At 41.8% G+C, this 14785-nt stretch overlaps 1 protein-coding gene across 7 annotated transcripts in view; it reads right to left on the minus strand.

Annotated features, from left to right (window-relative positions):
- Positions 1-14785, minus strand: part of si:ch211-278a6.1 (SRC kinase signaling inhibitor 1) — a 323862-nt gene that overhangs the window by 254763 nt on the left and 54314 nt on the right. The gene's annotated exons all lie outside the window — the stretch shown is intronic.

Below are 14785 nucleotides of genomic sequence, written 5' to 3' on the forward strand. Positions count from 1 at the left end.
TCTACACAGATGTAGTTAACTTGCTTGGTGAAATGTGCCAATGGGGGGAAAAAGCATTGAGCATTGCAGAGTCCAGCCAAACACCATCATGGAGAATCTTCTGATGGTCCAACACCCATGTATAGCTACTGCTTACAAGAACAAAGAAGAGTTTAGAGACAAGATATGGAAGGGAGACAGGTGGTCACACGGACAGGAGTTACAAAGTGTAAATGTACAGCTGCTGTATTAGCAGCATAGTAAACATTTGTTTCAGTAGTGGTCAACTATTTTGATAATAGGTTACTTACTCAAGCCATGTGTTCAAGCAGACATGGCTGAAAAAGCTACAGTGTGTAGGATCTAGTGCCATCTTGTGGTGAGGTTGCAGACTGCATGATGTTATTGTCAGTCCCAGTTTATTTCTCTTCACGTTTCTGCTTCTTTGGCGATGGGGATTTGTGCTCCCTTACCTTCTAGCAATAAGTATAGTCCTTTATTTCATAAAAATGAGGGTTCCCAGTTATTAGCCTGCACTACAATCCAGTAGACCAGTGTATCAGGGAGCAACCACTGATTCCTCTTGTTTTTTTCTTCAGTCTTGCTACTTCAAAATGCAAAGCACAGATCAAGTATGTCCCTGTAGGCTACTGTATCAACATGGCGGTGCAACATGGCGGCCTCCATGAGGAAGCCCACTCCCATGTAGATATGAAGGGCTCATTGGAAGCAAGCCTTTCTCAAAGACTGGTCCATGACAACTAGTGGTGCATGATTGGTCCCTAGTAGTCTTTGACTATATTGGCAAAATATATCAGATTTTGAAATAATATTATGTTCTAGCTTAAAAGGGTTTCTCAAAGTGTTACCATTCTTGCTGTTTTTACCCCATAACTCCATAACATTCAGTCATAGATAGTCCAAACGATACCTTTTTGGTATCATTGTGATCAGACAAATAATGTGGTATAGCTTTCAATATGATTGAAACATTTTTAAATTTTGACCCCTGTGTAATTCTTCAATTGACCCCTACCTGCCACCTACTGAAAATTCAAGTGGATACTCAGTTTTTTCAAAAGAGTAATGTCTAAGGAGTATTTGTGCCAACTTTGGTGCTTGTTTCCAGATTTGAAGGATTCCTCTGTAAATATTCTATTATCTGCTGCACTAATAAATGCCCCTAAATCTTACACACGGTCTTTAACTCAATCCAGCTTTTAAGACATGAGAATCTGCCAAAAAAGTTTATAAATGTGATGAATGTAGATGAGTGCAATTTTTAAAAAAAACTTACGAAGACTGTCGAAGATGTCATTCTTTGGTGGAACAAGGCCCCCAGCTGCACATCAACTTAGCTACGGTCCAATAAATACAAGACTGCATTCTGTGAGTTACTTCTAGTTTTCATTGTATTTGAATAAATATTAACCATGTATAACTTTACATATCCCCCCTAAAATTTGGAGGTGTGCTTGTAATTTGTCCTCGTCTGAGTTATACGAGGTCTGTCCATAAAGTATCGTACCTTTTTATTTTTTTTTAAACTATATGGATTTGATTCATGTGTTTTCACGTCAGTCAAGCTTGAACCCTCGTGCGCATGCATGAGTTTTTCCACGCCTGTGAGCACGCCTTGTGGAAGGAGTGGTCCCGCCCCCTCGTCGGATTTTCATTGTCTGGAAATGGCGGAATGATTTGGGGTTTTTTCCATCAGAATTTTTTCAGAAGCTGTTAGAGACTGGCACCTGGAAACCATTCGAAAAATGTATCTGGCTTTCAGTGAAAATTTTACGGGCTTCACAGAGAATAAGGACTGTAACTACAGCTTTAAGGACGGCCCACAGTGGCGCTCGGCGCGCTGCGCTCCGAGCCGCGACGACAGGCACGAACCACCGGATTATTTCTAAACGGATGGCTGTGTCCACCGTCACGTGCACTTTCTCTGGTTATCACAAGAGCTGGACATCAACCATTTTCCGGCAGATTTCACTTTTAACAAGAGATTTTGTCGTGGAAAGCCGCGCGGAGGCTTTGTGCGTCACGACCGATTCGCTGTTCGAGCGAGACAAAGGAACACCTCCATTTCGGAGTGTCAGAGGACAAGTTCGGACAAGCCCAGCTCTCCACAATTTCTCTTATAACTCACTTGACTGGTAAGCATTGAAAGCCAAGATAGGCATGTCCCAACTTGTCCTCTTGTTCCTTTGTCTCGCTCGAACAGCGAATCGGTCGTGACGCACAAAGCCTCTGCGCGGCTTTCCACGACAAAATCTCTTGTTAAAAGTGAAATCTGCCGGAAAATGGTTGATGTCCAGCTCTTGTGATAACCAGAGAAAGTGCACACGACGGTCCCGGCTCCACACAGCCATCCGTTTAGAAATAAGCCGGTGGTTCGTGCCTGTCGTCGCAGCTCGGAGCGCAGCGCGCCGAGCGCCATTGTGGGCCGTCCTTAAAGCTGTAGTTACAGTCCTTATTCTCTGTGAAGCCCTTAAATTTTCACCGAAAGCCAGATAAATTTTTCGAATGGTTTCCAGGTGCCAGTCTCTAACAGCTTCTGAAAAAATTCTAATGGAAAAAAAACCCCAAATCATTCCGCCATTTCCAGACAATGAAAATCTGACGAGGGGGCGGGACCACTCCTTCCACAAGGCGTGTTCACAGGCGAATGACGTCACCGACAGGCGTGGAAAAACTCATGCATGTGCATGAGGGTTCAAGCTTGTCTGACGTGAAAACACATGAATCAAATCCATATAGTTTAAAAAAAAAATAAAAAGGTACGATACTTTATGGACAGACCTCGTATTCGAGTCTTATTTTAAGTAAAACATTGAAAAAATTCACACTAACGTCCTGATGAGTACAAAGTGGCTGCTTGCGCTATTCTCCTGATTTTTTGGGTGGATTTTTGTAATGTGTGGGATCTGCCCAGGTCACTCACTTATTCAATCCAAATCTAAGCTTTCAAAAAAAAAAGGGGGTGGGGGGTGGGGGAAGGATTTCAAACAAATTAAGAAATCAATGGTGAGTACAGCAGTAATAATAATAATACATTTTTATATATATAGCACTTTTGAAACACAGCACTCAGAGGCTTAATTGCAAACAATGAGCCTTAGGTAGGAACCACTTATACTATGATTCCTTCATAAATGGTTTGTATGATTGCACTTCCCACATCAGTAATTTTCTCATATACTGTATTCAGTTTCATTGTAGGTACTAACAAAATCTACGAGTGGTCCAGAGTTAGAGTATGAGCACTTAGGATGTCACTTGATGTTTCAATCATTTGAACCAGTTTTACGTTGAAAATTCGACATAAATTCCATGTTACAGGACGTTATCCTGTTTAACGCTACAATTCCAACTGTAATATAATTTTAGGTTATTACACATAACCTAAAGGGAACTTAATATGAAGATCTCACACCTCAGAGCCACTTATCATGCACATTCTTTCATTCATTTCAATTTCAATTTTTTTAGTTTATATAGCACCAGATCATACAAGTAAGGTCCAACCTTAGCAACCCCTAGAGCAAGCACACAGGTGACAGTGGTAAGAAAAAACTCCCTCTGATGATATTCAATCAATCAATTTTTTTTATATATAGCGCCAAATCACAACAAACAGTTGCCCCAAGGCACTTTATATTGTAAGGCAAGGCCATACAATAATTATGTAAAACCCCAACGGTCAAAACGACCCCCTGTGAGCAAGCACTTGGCGACAGTGGGAAGGAAAAACTCCCTTTTAACAGGAAGAAACCTCCAGCAGAACCAGGGAGGGGCAGTCTTCTGCTGGGACTGGTTGGGGCTGAGGGAGAGAACCAGGAAAAAGACATGCTGTGGAGGGGAGCAGAGATCGATCACTAATGATTAAATGCAGAGTGGTGCATACAGAGCAAAAAGAGAAAGAAACACTCAGTGCATCATGGGAACCCCCCAGCAGTCTACGTCTATAGCAGCATAACTAAGGGATGGTTCAGGGTCACCTGATCCAGCCCTAACTATAAGCTTTAGCAAAAAGGAAAGTTTTAAGCCTAATCTTAAAAGTAGAGAGGGTGTCTGTCTCCCTGATCTGAATTGGGAGCTGGTTCCACAGGAGAGGAGCCTGAAAGCTGAAGGCTCTGCCTCCCATTCTACTCTTACAAACCCTAGGAACTACAAGTAAGCCTGCAGTCTGAGAGCGAAGCGCTCTATTGGGGTGATATGGTACTACGAGGTCCCTAAGATAAGATGGGACCTGATTATTCAAAACCTTATAAGTAAGAAGAAGAATTTTAAATTCTATTCTAGAATTAACAGGAAGCCAATGAAGAGAGGCCAATATGGGTGAGATATGCTCTCTCCTTCTAGTCCCCGTCAGTACTCTAGCTGCAGCATTTTGAATTAACTGAAGGCTTTTTAGGGAACTTTTAGGACAACCTGATAATAATGAATTACATAGTCCAGCCTAGAGGAAATAAATGCATGAATTAGTTTTTCAGCATCACTCTGAGACAAGACCTTTCTAATTTTAGAGATATTGCGTAAATGCAAAAAAGCAGTCCTACATATTTGTTTAATATGCGCTTTGAATGACATATCCTGATCAAAAATGAGGAAGAATATTGAGGAAGAAACCTCAAGCAGACCAGACTCAAAGTGGTGACCTTCTGCTTAGGCCATTCTACCAAAAAGGTTTACAGTAAAGAACATAACATAACACAGCAACAATTGATGGGAGCCAATGCAGGCATCCAGTGCACCGTCAGCGGGGTTGGGGAGGGGGTTCATCGATCCATTCAGTGGTTCTGTTCCTGCAGCAGAGTCCATTCTGCGTCTGTCATAGAAATCATCCAATCCAGCACATTCATCTGTGTAATGGACACTTACCTCCCATGGTCCCACAGTAATCCTCTATCACACTGCTGTGGCCATTTACATGTCTAACCAAATTACTTCCTTATTTTGTGACATTTTGACCCTCTAATGTGACAAATTTCCTTTAAAAGCATTTATTTTTTTTATTCCCATTTGCGGCAGGTCTCTTAAAGGGGAATTAAGTAACTTTTTTACCTTAATTTTACAGTTTAGGAGTAATGGTAATGGTTAAATGACTTGTTTTGGGGAGAATGGGGGGGTCACTCTCTCCCCCACCAGGTGTCTCATAGTAGAAAACCACCCTTGTAACTTCAGAGAAACTGACCCAGAGTCGTGTGAATGAGAGTCTTGCATCTCTTGAGAAACACAAACTACTTTCCAGCACTACAACACATACATGCCCCCCTGTCAAGACATAAGAACAAGCCAACAAAGACTTTATTTCTCACACATTCAAAATCATGAGAGTCACCGAAAAAAGCCAAAAAAAAAAAAAACACTGTCAGAGGAACCAAGGAAGAGAAAAACATTGTAATACAGTGAGGGGGTCACACACAGGTTAGCCGCAGTCTGGCTTTCCTGGAATAGCAGAGCTCAAAGTTAAAGATGTGTGAGAAACAGATGCAGACCTGCATACCTGCTGCTGGAGTGAAAGCATGGCATCATATTTCCTCACTGATCATGCACATCCTTGCAGAGACAGCGAGAGAAAGAGGGATAGACAGACAGAGGTGGAGAGAGAGAAAGAGAAGCAGAGACAGAGCTTGCACGCAGAGACAGAGAAAGAGGAGAGAGAAAGATTGTGCATGGAAGAGGAGCAGCGAGAGAGAGAGAAAGAAAGAGAGAAAGATGGAGATCTGCCTAAGCTAAACTCTGTTCTCTATATATTTCTGTGGACTGTCGCTTTCTTGACACAGTACCACAGATTGTGGGGTGTCACAGACCGAATGGCCCGCCCTAAAAATCTGTCCACCCTGCCTTCACTGCGCATGTGTCATTTCAGAGCATCAGCAGCGATTCACGGATTATCGCCTCGTTTCTGCTTAAAACTGACTTTTGAATGATTTAAGAGGTTTTATTTTGTCAATCTGATGGTTAATAATCACATTATTCCTTTTGATCACTTTGGGTAAAGAGAGTCAGACTCAGAAAGTGAGACTCAGACGTGCTGCTGTCGCTCTCCGATCGCTTCACCTGTCTTTTATGATGAAATAATGCTGAATTTATGTGGAAATGATTGTTGTACAAAACGATAGTTGATGACTGGAGTGTAGTTTTAAGCAGAAATGAGACAATAATCTGTGAATTGCTGCTCACTCCCCAAAGTGACGCATGCACAGTGATGGCAGGGGGGGCCCATTGTTTTTTGGGGAGGGGGCGTTCGGTCGGCGACACTGGTGGGGAATTTTTTTTAATGACAGTTTTGTGACATATGTACTCCTGAGCTGTATGGAGAGCTCCATAGAGAAGAATGTCAGCAAAAAAACAAAACATACAAAACACCAAAAAACTGACCAAACTTACTTAGTTCCCCTTTAATTCCACTGTTAAAACTTACAGATTTCTATTTATTTGCACATCTCTAATAGCAGGAAGTCATTCTCTGAGCTGGTGTACTGACAGAAAGTGTATAGACAGTGGTCGTAGCTGTACGAGGGCTGTCAATAAAGTAACGGTCCTTTTTATTTTTTTCAAAAATTATATGGATTTCATTCATATGTTTTTACGTCAGACATGCTTGAACCCTCGTGCGCATGCGTGAGTTTTTCCACGCCTGTCGGTGACGTCATTCGCCTGTGAGCACTCCTTGTGGGAGGAGTCATCCAGCCCCTCGTCGGAATTCCTTTGTCTGAGAAGTTGCTGAGAGACTGGCGCGTTGTTTGATCAAAATTTTTTCTAAACCTGTGAGACACATCAAAGTGGACACGGTTCGAAAAATTAAGCTGGTTTTCAGTGAAAATTTTAACGGCTGATGAGAGATTTTGAGGTGATACTGTCGCTTTAAGGACTTTTCACGGTGCGAGACGTCGCTCAGCGCTCTCAGGCGGCGTCATCAGCCTGTTTCAGGCTGAAAACCTCCACATTTCAGGCTCTATTGATCCAGGACGTCGTGAGAGAACAGAGAAGTTTCAGAAGAAGTCAGTTTCAGCATTTTATCTGGATATTCCACTGTTAAAGGAGATTTTTTTAATGAAAGACGTGCGGACGGGTCCGCGCGTCGGGACGCAGCCGCCGCGACGCAGCCGCCGCGACGCTCCGCCACAGGAAAAACACCTCCGTTGAAAGCCTTAAGGACAAGTTGGAACATGTCCTGCCTGTTAAACAATTTCTCATATACTCACTCCACTGAAAGCCATCAAAAGCCGCCTGGATTTTACAAATGGTTATCAACACGGAGGTGTTTTTCCTGTGCCGCTGCACCGTACCGGCTGCGTCCCGACGCGCGGATCCGTCCGCACGTCTTTCATTAAAAAAATCTCCTTTAACAGTGGAATATCCGGATAAAATGCTGAAACCAACTTCTTCTGAAACTTCTCTGTTCTCTCACGACGTCCTGGATCAATAGAGCCTGAAATATGGAGGTTTTCAGCTTGAACAGGCTGATGACGGCGCCTGGGAGCGCTGCGCGACGTCTCGCACCGTGAAAAGTCCTTAAAGCGACAGAATCACCTCAAAATCTCTCATCAGCCGTTAAAATTTTCACTGAAAACCATCTTAATTTTTCGAACCGTGTCCACTTCGATGTGTCTCACAGGTTTAGAAAAAATTTTGATCAAACAACGCGCCAGTCTCTCAGCAACTTCTCAGACAAAGGAATTCCGACGAGGGGCTGGACGACTCCTCCCACAAGGAGTGCTCACAGGCGAATGACGTCACCGACAGGCGTGGAAAAACTCATGCATGCGCACGAGGGTTCAAGCATGTCTGACGTAAAAACATATGAATGAAATCCATATAGTTTTTGAAAAAAATAAAAAGGACCGTTACTTTATTGACAGCCCTCGTATATGGTTCTCTGGGGTGTGATTTATGCCAATTGACTATCGGGTCCACACATCATTTTTTGTTACAACCTTGACAAAATGGGCTTTTCCTGTTTCATAAATCTCAGAGAGGTTCCTGAAAATGCTCTTGCATGAGGTCCATTTTTGCCATATGACTCAAGATTATAAAGAGCAAACAGCCTTTAATGGCACAGAAACGGCTTCTCTCTTCTTGTCGTAAATCCAACCTATAGTTGGGGCATGTTCATATCTGTGTGGCCGGATGGTGGCGATCTGTAGATGATCAAAGTCATTAAGATTCAGTGTTTAGGGAAAGTTGATGAAATATTTCACTCTGACAGACTGAGTGGCTGGCTGGCATTACCACCTCTCAAACAATGAGGCTGGCATGCTTGAAAACAACAGCACAAAAGACAGAGTTCTTTCTGCAGAGACTCTGATGTTGCATCTCACACATGGCCACTTAATGGGTGTTAGCAGTTTAGTCATGGTGAAGATTCTGCAGAGAGCAATGGCTGAAACGGGGACGTGATGGTGGCCGATGAGAAAGATTGGAGCTCAGAAAACAGAAATGGGGGGGATGCTGTCTGAGATGCTGCAGTTTCTCAAACTGACAAAGTTCCCATCAGAAATGTGCTGATTTGAACCTCATGTGTGCATGGCTAAATGTGCTTGATGGACAAACATCCAAGCAAAAGCAGCCATTCACAGAATATCTGTATAATTAAGCTTAAAATAAAGCCAGTCCAGATCCAAAACACTGCTTTGTCTGAGAACTGAAGGACTTTCAAAGACCATCTGGCTCTCTGTGTGGAATGAAGTTCTTCTGTTCTGCTATAGTCCAAGTGCAGGACTGAAAAACTCCTTTGTCCCTCAGGCCATCAGACTGCACAACTCCTCACTCGGGGGGAGGAGGAGTAACAGGAAGACAGGGGATGAGAATGAGAAGAACAGTCATAGCCAGTAAACCAGTATTGATCAGTATGTCTGGTATTTATATTGTGTATTTGTATTTATGTGCATATTTGCAAACTGTTTTTCTTTTTGATACTCTGTGTACTTCTTACCCTGTGTGCTGCTATACAATGCTGCTGGAACCTCAATTTCCCTGAAGGAATCTTTCCAAGGAATCGATAAAGTTCTATCTAATCTAATCTATAGCCACAGTTCAAGACTTCAAGGAGTACAATATGTCCATAGGCTCCATTTATACATGTGATAATCTGTCTACATGATTGCAAAGATTACCTGGAAAATTATGTCATTTAATATAATTATCACAATATTAAAGTTTCAATCTGATTACTTTTCAGTTCTTTTGGTTTACCTCAAAGTCAAATGTACATACAATCGATTTTTTTTTTTTTTTTTTTTTTTTTTTTTGACAAAACTGGTAGCTGAATGGGATAAGGAGTTAATCAAATAGGTCACTGTGGGTTTGATTCCCAATCATGCTACCCGTCTGTGCCCTTGGACAAGACATTTCATCATAAATGGGTACTGGCTTTGGCTGGGGAAGTAACCTGTAATGGACTGAGGTCTCTTCAAGAGGTGGTTGGAGAACCTCATGCCCTTTACACTGTGGAATTCGGGGTAACGCATTGGCACCAACTGACCTCAGTGGCTATGAAGGGCTGACCTCTGTTGCAGTAAAGTAACAAAAACATCTGTTGGATATTCATAGGAAAGATGAGGAATTACCTCATAGTTCTCTTTCATGCATTTCATTAAGTGTCAAGGCATTTTCCCCCACTTGTATCCACCTAAGATATGTCAACAAGAATAAATGTGCATGCTACTGTGATGGAGGCCAGCAGGAGCCGCTGTCCATATAGTTGTGCGTAAGCCTCACTACGCCAAAAAACGCTCTGACCACAGATGCCGGAGCCCGTGGGTTTTAGCCTTCTGGTCAGAGTGCCCGTCTGCCATGATGGAAATCGTGAGTTCACATCCCAAGTAGAGGGATGGAGGAGAAACACATACACAACACAGAGGTTAAACTTCAAAAAATTGTTTGTTTTTTTGCTTTTGTTTTGAGGCCAAAAAAATGTTTTTCCATTTTTTTTTAAAAATGAAGTTTCTATAATTATAATAACAACAACAACAAGAGCAATTCTATTCTATTCAAATTCAAAAGCAGCATTACTGGTGATGGGTAGGAAACTCATGCAGATACATTTTTTGCTGAAACTAAAGGTGCCATATTTTATTAAATCATCTGAAATGGGACATAAATATGATAATTAAAGAAAACAATGAATACCACTTAATTATTTTGAGAATAACTAATTATTCTGCATTTTTAGCACCGAAAATGTGAAAAATTGGGCATAACGTGGCAGAAAAAGTAACTTTTTCAAAAGACAAATGGAAAAATGTAAGTGTTTACAGGTTTATTTTTTGCCATACACCTTTTATTGTAGCTATCCAACCATTTGGGAGATCCTGGAACCACCAAGTTCATTTTATAGCTGATCTTGGCTTTTTTTGCCTGACACCTTGCTTAGAAAATGACAATGTGTCAAAAATGATCTGCCAGGTTGTGCTAGTGACAACAAGCAAAAATGATTCTTATATGACTTGGGAACATGCTGGTACCATCAAACTAACATTACAAAGGGGAGCTGCAACAAACTCCTTAACTAGATCCTTCTTTTGATTGGACCCACGGCGATCACTGTTTTATGAAGCCAACAGAACCACATCATCTACATTCATCACTGATTTCAGAACAGTTCCACACCCATGATGCCACGTGTCTCAGTATTCGTACCAGCAGTAAAACATCTGAGAAGAGACTGGTGTTGTGAGGTGTTTTGCAAAAATAATCTCCCTTTTTACTATATGTGTATTGTTAATCTGATTCCATTTTACTTTTAATCTGTAGCTGAAATGAAACAGTATTGTGTTGTATTCCTTGTACATAATGATGTTCCTTGTTCTTGCAGCTCTGCGTAATGTTTTCCGACTGTAGCTCGGTAAACACTGTCATTTTTCTTGCATTACCAGACAAACACACATCACGGTGTGGAATTTATTTACAATCCTTTCCTTAAAGAGAGTGCTATTACTTTTTAATTTGTGCTTTAAACTGAGGAATAATGGCTTCTTATGATGAAGGAAATGAGCTATGGTACCTTTTATTTAAATCAGACAAAGGTCTGGTTGTTTTTTTCCCCCTCCCTTCCTTGGCTTGCGTGTTCCCAGTCATAGAAACACAGCCATCATTTCTTTCTCCCTCTCCATGTCCTTCACTCGTCTTTGTGTGAGTAACTGCAGAGAGCTTTGCCGTCTGTGTGGAAGGTATCCAACGCGCGGGAGAGGACTTCTAGCTGGCTCCCAGTGCACCTGTCACTTATCTCAATCATGCACACTCTCTCCTGCCATCCCTTCAAGCTCACCTTGTTGCCGTCACACGCTGCAAAATATCACTCTTTCTTTTCGCTCTGTCATGCTTCACTTTGTTTTGTTTTTTTTTATAAGTGGACATTCCTCAGTCTGACATCTAGATGATGACTGACAGGGAACTGAGGCGTGTGTGGAAGTAATTCCTCCAAAATCTCTGAAAATTAACGCTGGCTGCACAGAGGACAGCCGAGGCCACATTTGACACCTTGACAACACTTTGTCATGGAAATGAAGGTTTGTAACGTCGCTTTGAAGGGACTGTCAGAAGCAGCAGCCAGGTAACTCTGATTAACGTAGGAAAGAAATAAAAAGAAGTTCAACCTCTCAGAACATGCTCCCTGAGACTTTGGGAAGAACCTTTAGCCACAATAGGTGCGTAATTAATAAGCATAGTCAGAGAGGGCAGACAGTCCCGTCGCAGGAGTTTTGACTAGTAATGTGCATTTCTACACATGGTGGCGATATTTCCCAGTGAATTACAATATATGTTAATGTAATGAGCAGCGGTTGCCTTGCTGACCACAGACCTAGACTTTGGAAATAATCCAAAGTGAAAAACAAGCCCATTTCAAGCTATGTGCAACTTCAAGCACACCTGCTCCTAATTTCCACCATGCATGTGATGATGATACCCTGCAACAACCTCTTGCATGTCCATCAGGTGGTAGACAGGCTATTGTACTGTATATCACATAAGCAAAACTATGGTAAGTATTATATACAGGGTGAACACAGAAACACTCCTTGGTTTTAAATGTTTATAATATCAAAAGTTACATGAATAATTTTACAATTTTGAAGCAGAAGAATCTGGAAAACAGAAAAAAACTTGATGAGTTTCTGCAACTGTAGATACCAAAATTGTAAAATTATTCATGTAACTTTTGATATTAGAAATATTTGACACCAAGGAGTGTTTTTGTGTTCACCCTGTATAGTGTAAATCAGCAGCCTCTTGATAGCGTCTTTGTCAGAAAAGTATAATAATAATAATAACCATCCTGACTTGCAGCAGAGGAAGAGGAGGACAGATGTCTTGCTTCAATTTGAAGTCTTTATTATCGTGGGAGTGCCATCACTGAAGCATATTAGCAAAACTTCGGAATATATCCAGCCTGGATCACATGGGGGGAGGGGGGTCCTAGCAACACTTTTGCCAGTCATAACCCTCCCCACGTCTCCAATACAGCTGCCAGACTTATCTACTTAAGGTTGGCCAAGACAAACATGTTTTTCTCAAATGGAGGAGAGTGGCCTTCTCTTATCTTATTCCCTGAGGAAAGCTGTCTTTTGTCTGTTCATATGAAAACCCTCAGCATTAAGTGGTCACACTTAAATGTAAAGTTAACACAATATATATTCAGCATACAAGATATCAATTAAAAAGAAAACTCCACATTCTCCCATCATGATAATAATGAAAAATAATAAAGTACAAGAACTTTTCCAACAGTCTTCATCAGCTTCAATTTCAATTTTCAATTTATTTTCATTTATATAGCACTAAATCACAACAGAGTTGCCTCAAGGCGCTTCACACAGGTAAGGTCTAACCTTACTAACCCCCAGAGCAGCAGTGGTAAGGAAAAACTCCCTCTGAGGAAGAAACCTCAAGCAGACCAGACTCAAAGGGGTGACCCTCTGCCTGGGCCATGATACAGACGTAAATTACAGAACAATTCACAAAACGAATGTACAGGAAATGCTGTTGGTGCACAGGACAGGAGGGTCTCCAGCACAAATACCACACCCATCTCTGAATGGAGCACCTTAAACAGAGAAAAAAGCAGAATCAGGCATCAGAAGGACAAGAAATACTGTATAATTTGTCAGCATTAAACAACAAGAATAACAAGAAATACTAAGGTGATCGCCGGCCACTAGCCCTAAGCTTCACTAAAAGACCCAGAATTTAAGTAAATTTGAGGCCGCGGCCCAGTCCGTTTAATAATAAAATGAATTAAAAGAGTAAAAAGCATAAAACAAAACTATACCAGTTTGCTAGCCATACAAAAGGGAAAATAAGTGTGTCTTAAGTTTGGACTTGAAAGTCTCCACAGAATCTGACTGTTTAATTGACGCAGGGAGATCATTCCACAGAACAGGGGCACCATAAGAGAAAGCTCTGTGACCTGCAGACTTCTTATTCAACCTAGGGACATAAAGTAGTCCCACACCCTGAGAATGCAAAGCCCGGGCCAGTACGTAAGGTTTAATTAGGTCAGCTAAGTAGGGAGGCGCCAGTCCATGAACAATGTTATAGACTAGTAGCAGAACCTTAAAATCTGATCTCACTGGGGCAGGAAGCCAGTGAAGGGATGCCAAAATGGGTGTAATGTGGTCGAACATTCTGCTTTGTGTCAAAAGTCTGACTGCAGCATTTTGAACCAATTGGAGAGCCCAAATGCTGGACTGTGGTAAACCTGAAATGGTTCAAAAGGGACCACAGGCATCAGGGTAGGTCAAAACCAGGTTGTTGGACTGCTCGGTCGGCACTGTTGACAACATTCACCAAGTTCGAGGCTTGCCACCTTCGAGTGGTGATATGGAAAGATGGGTGTGTGATCCATAGTGGTTTGTGTGATGGTAGGCGCAGTCTTGGGTGGTTAACAACATCATTGTGGAGTGGCCAAGATCGTGTTGCTGATTGCCTTCTCAAGTAGTCTGTCACGAGCCATAAGGCGTCTAAGCTTTGGAGGGTCAGTGCTAATCAGAACTGGTGCCAGATGTGAGTCACGCGGTGGAAATAAGTTGTACATCTATCAGCTTTGTGTGGGAAGAACAAGCCTAGATGAGACAGCAATACTCTGCAAAGACGTAGCACAGGGCTAAGGCTGACGTTTTTAATGTACAGGCATTCGCACCCCATGTTGTAGAGACCAAAAGTATTGATCGGGTGCATTAATGTTAATCCACATCTAACCTGTTTGTCATCTTTATATTCCCTTTAATTTGGGGGAGTTACAAGATAGCAGCATTTCTTGTTTTTGAGTTATGTTACTCATTTCTATCTCTGTTGGTCTGTCATATACCCTGTAGAATGCAGTGAATTCAAACTGCTTAATGATACACCACATTTGTCTCTTCCAGTTCAAATTCCGGTTAGTATGATGCTGCAACTACAAATCACTTGTGTAAGTGCAGTCCTGCAGCTACGTTACCCTCAAAGACATGAAATGATACGTGTATTTAATTTAGTTATTTCAACCAGTCCCGCATAATTTTGTTGGATAAATGGGAATCAACACATACAATTAATTGTATGTGTTGATCACTGATAAAGGGTAATGGTGTAAATGGACTGCATTTACTTTGCACTTTTCCATCTGAATCAGAAGTTTCAAAGGGCTTTATAATGATGCCTTGCATTCACCCATTCACACTCTCACACACACACACCGATGTCAGGGTGCTGCCATGCAAGGTGTTCAACTGTACACCGGCAGCAACTGGAGAATTAAGGACCTTGCCCAAGGGCCCTAAATGATTTTACAGTCTTGTGGGAATTTGAACCGAGGATT

Source organism: Thalassophryne amazonica, chromosome 16 (genome assembly GCF_902500255.1).
Source record: "Thalassophryne amazonica chromosome 16, fThaAma1.1, whole genome shotgun sequence".
Lineage (NCBI taxonomy): Eukaryota > Metazoa > Chordata > Actinopteri > Batrachoidiformes > Batrachoididae > Thalassophryne > Thalassophryne amazonica.